The sequence below is a fragment of the Dermacentor variabilis genome, chromosome 10, assembly GCF_050947875.1.
Source record: "Dermacentor variabilis isolate Ectoservices chromosome 10, ASM5094787v1, whole genome shotgun sequence".
Lineage (NCBI taxonomy): Eukaryota > Metazoa > Arthropoda > Arachnida > Ixodida > Ixodidae > Dermacentor > Dermacentor variabilis.
The window spans coordinates 55,698,737-55,703,418 of record NC_134577.1 but is presented as its reverse complement, the minus strand read 5'-3'; positions in this window follow the sequence as shown (position 1 = coordinate 55,703,418).

The following is a 4,682-nucleotide window of genomic DNA, read 5'->3' as shown; positions in this document are numbered from 1 at the left end:
TGGGGATGGTGGTGCGCGCAGACGCTAACGGTAAGCATCACGAGACGTTTCGGTGTTGATAGGGGCCGCTCATCGCGACTAAATCCAGCTGTGAGAATCGGTCGTCAGCCGCTCCTTAGCCGCCAGACACGGTCCTTTACAAGACTGCAGTCAGCTGCTTGTGGGAATGTGCATTCACCGTTGTAACGTGCGCGCCACGGCAAACGTGCAGGTATTTGAAGCGGCTCGGCATCTTTAACTGCGCCGATACGAAGCGTATTGAATCCTAGTGTCGATAAGCGGCGTTTTCATGTAATTTCCTGAATCCAGGCGGAGTGTCAAGCGGAGGAAGTCTGAAATGTTGTGGTATGCCTAGAATATGTTAAGCATCCCAAAACTATACTTCGCTAGTGCAGAGTAACTTGACTTTCTTGAAAAAATAAACCATACAACAGCAATAAAAACGGCAAGGTATTACTGGTAAGATGGAACCAGATAATTATATTGTTCGCTCTAACCCTTATCGCTGCCTTTGCCAAACATAAGACGGTGTTGCATATATTGAAAGCCACGCTTTTCTTTGCAAACATCATTGGGTTATTGCAACCGTGGGTGCTGCGCGGCTGTTCTCTTGCCGAGTAGGCCCACCGATCACAGTGGAGGAAACGTGCAACATCATCGCCGCTGGATTCCTTCCATTACCATGAGATGGCGCTTGTCTCCGTGTATCCGTGCATCATAACATCCATCCATCCATCCATCCATCCCAGGTAGGTGGGGCAACCCACCGCCGCGTTCCAAATGGGACGCTCATAACACCCATCCATCCATTCATCCATCCATCCATCCATCCATCCGGCCGTCCGTCCGTCCGTCCATCGATCCATCCGAGATAGCGATGTCTGTGGAGGATGGACGGGTTTTTCCAGGGCTCCGTGGCGGTGACGACAACGTGAGTTTTCTGTTCATGCTTTGAGCTTACTTCTGTTTTTTATTTGCTTATTTTTTTACACCTTATATACTAATTTGCTAGTTTTTTTTTTCTTTTTCTTCTTTTTTCGTGTGCGCGGATGTGTTTCGAGTATATTGCCATTGCAGGGTAGCCAGAGCGTCCTTTCGTGCCTCGTGATTCAACACGTGTGATAGTGTGGTACGTTCAATCTTTATAGCCTTCAAATAGTAGTTTGGAAGTGTCAAGACAATATATATATATATATATATATATATATATATATATATATATATATATATATATTAGCTATTAGTGGTTTTAGTGTATTGCTTCTAAAACATTAGTGATAATTACTTTGCGGCCTTTTAAGGATTTAGACACAGTGCGCATCGGCCTTTCCTAGTAGGCAGGTGCGCTGAAAGCTTCGGTGTTTTCATTAGAAAAAGCTAAGTGCAACACATGGCAAGAAAGAGGGTAAATTGTGCAGTACAGGACCCCCTTCAAGGTAGACGAGGGGAAGTATGAGAAGGAACAGGACAGTGAGTCAATCGGCAGACACTGATATCGATGCTAGTCTAAAGAAAATGGAAGATTTCCAGGATCAAGTTGTGCAATAGTTGAAAGAGCTCAAAAATGAGCTGAATATGGATCGCGATGCGTCGAAGGCGGTGGAAAAGAGACTTCAAGCCGCCAGGGAGGGGCTGAACAGAGCCGCGGTCATGAACGAGAATGGTCACGACGATCGAACGCCGTCTCCCGACAGGACAGGTCAGGGAGTGTCAACAACGCACCTGGAACGCTTGCTACGCAGGGTGGGGCACCTACGTTGAAGCGGCCACAAAGGAAAAGCAGGAACGCTGGGGTCAATGAAGCTTGTCAAGCTCCTATCACACAGAAAAGGATGACCAAGGGAAACAGAGAGGGGCCTCGCCAGTAGGAGATAGTGAAAGGGTTGTCATCGTTGGCGACTCAAACTTGGCAAGGTGTTCAGAGGCGATTGTGGAGAGGGTGAAAGGCGACAAAAGGGTGGCGGTAGGTATATTTCCAGGGCGGACATTGGGTTTTGTCATGCATGGAGCGAGCCAAAAGAATAGTTTGCAGAAAAAGCCCACGGACGCAACCTTGTCCTAGTAGCGGGTGGGCTAAATAACGTGCTAAACAGAAAAGGGGCCGGACTAGCTCAGCGCTTGGCGAAGGGGTAGACGACTTGCGCGAGATGTCCCCTCAGGCGCAGAACGTGGTGTGCATGGTGCCGGAGGTGGCTGTACGTGGCAGTCACGTACAAATAGCCGTTGTGGCTGCTAATGAGGCTATATAGACAATGAGCCTAGAAAAAGGTTTCGTGGTTGCACAAGGAAACAGGGAAGTGAGAAGCGTGGTGGTTTTGAACGAAATGTAATCCACTTCAATTACAGGTTTCGACGAGAAGTGGGCTGTCGATTTGCTGGTCCCCGATTGCTTTTTTGGACGCCCCCGGGTGCTCAAGAGGCCATTGTAGGTAGCAATGAAGAAGAAGGTCCCCTTGGGGAACCTCAGAATAGCATGGCCATTATTAAGACAAAAAGGAGTTAAACAAGAAAGAGAGTTCGCCATGGAATAGGCTACATAATCATAAAGGGCGGCAGAAGAAGGGAAAATTTGGTAGAGATTGAGGAGCAGGTAAATAGAGAACAAGAAGGGTGTACGCTGTTACAGAAACACACCTTAGAGACTCGGAAGAGCCGCCAGTGAACGAGAATTATGTTTGGGAGGGGTGCAATAGAACTAAATCTGAAAGAAATGGAGGGGGTCAGAATGCCCATTCATCATGGAGCCAAATTCAAAGAGTAAATTCAGAATGTCGAGAGTATCTCTGGTTATCATGCCCAATGAGTGGAAGGCAAACTTGGATAGGCGTAACGTATTTGTGCACCGGAAAGAATTGCAGAGAGAAGAATCAAGAGTTAGTGGAATGCCTAAGTACTGATTTCAAGGGTTTCGGAAATGATGCCGAAATTATCCTATTAGGTGACAAGAATTGCCACATACAAAATTTATATGGCTGTCCAAACAACAACTGCAAGTCAATGCTGGACCTTTGTGAGCAAAATAACCTCGTTATCCTGAATACAGGGCCTAAATGTGATGGTCAGGTCACGTGGGAAGTGGGAAACCGGCAATCAACCATTGATTACTGTCTGATGACAGAAGGAATGCATGATAAGTTGAGAGAAACGGTCATTGACGAGGAAGGTATAGGAGCATAGCTAGTGACCATAAACGCGTTTTTGTAAATGGAATATGTAGTTGGGAAAGAGATCAAGCAGCGAAGAATGGCCAGTAAAAACTTGAACGCTGGAAAACTAACATATGTAGTGACAAGAGGCGAGGAATAACTTGGCGAATGTCCAAGGAAAGAATGGGAATATAGTGTGCTAAGTACAATTACGACAGAAATACGGAAAGACAAGCGACATGCTCGTTGGAAAAAAAGAGAAACCGAAATGCTGGCCGAACAGTTAAATACAAAAATCGATTGGCGAACGACAGAAAGCATCACGAGAACACATGCAGGCAAAAAAGATCGCAGTCCCCACAGGATGAAGTAGCCAGAAAACGGGAAATACATCGGGAGGAAAAATTTATGGTTCAAATACTCGTTCAAGAAACATAAATGGTGAAAGTGAACGTTAGTTGTCAGAAATACGTGAGAAAAAGCAAGTCGCACCCAGAATATTTTGGAACTGCATAAACTTATTAGACAGGGTGTCTGGAACGATAAAACATATCCTACACAAAGATAGAAACAAACTAGATGGGGACGCGGCATCAAATTACATCCTAAAAATAACAGCCGAAGCTTTCCAAGGCGATGACAACGTTGTATTTGAGGAAAAAAAGAGAATGAAAGAGAACCATATGAAAAAGGAGCTGGTGCGGACAAGTTTCAACTGAAAGAAACCCGAAGAGAAAATTCCTAAGCGCAGAGCCACAGTGTTAGACGAGGTTCCCATTAATCTGACTAGTGAACTAAGATCAAGAAGTAGGGAAGCTCGATTGAAAGCAGTAGAAAAAAACCTTAAAAGATAGACCAATACCAGACAGTTGGCGATAAGGTAGAATGAATTGAATTCATAAAGGTATGCAGGAAAAGGATAAAATTCACTCATATAGACGATTGACCTTTACATCGGTATGCGGGCGATTAAATTAAAGCTGGACGCATGGGTAGAGCATAATGGCATATTGAGAGAACTTCGAATAGCTTCAAAATAGGAAGGCGTCAGAAGAGTATCTAATTTGCCCTTACTGAGTGTATTGAAATATCCTGAGTAGAAAGGAAACCTTTATATGTGACTTGTTTAGACATTAAACGAGCGCATGACAACGAAGACGGTAACAATTTGTAGGATATTCTGGAAGGGGAACAGTTAGGCGTTGATTGCATACAGCTTTTGAGAGAGATTTACCTAGAAAATAGCGTTCTCGTTGAATGGGAAGGGACGAGAAGCGAGGCGAAAGTTGATATTAACAAGGAACTGGAGGCAGGGGTGCCTCTTATCCCCGCTGCTGTTTATGATGTGCATGGTGAGGATGAAAAGAGCGCTATAGGGAATATCGGGTTTAATCTCTCATACAAACAGGCATGAACAGCAGTAGAGCAGCGGATCCATCCATTCAGCGTGAGTTACGCGGAAACGTATATATGGGTGTTATTCACTTTTACAGCGCAGCTGTTTATGGTTATCGTTCCGTGCAGAAGTCGTGTGTG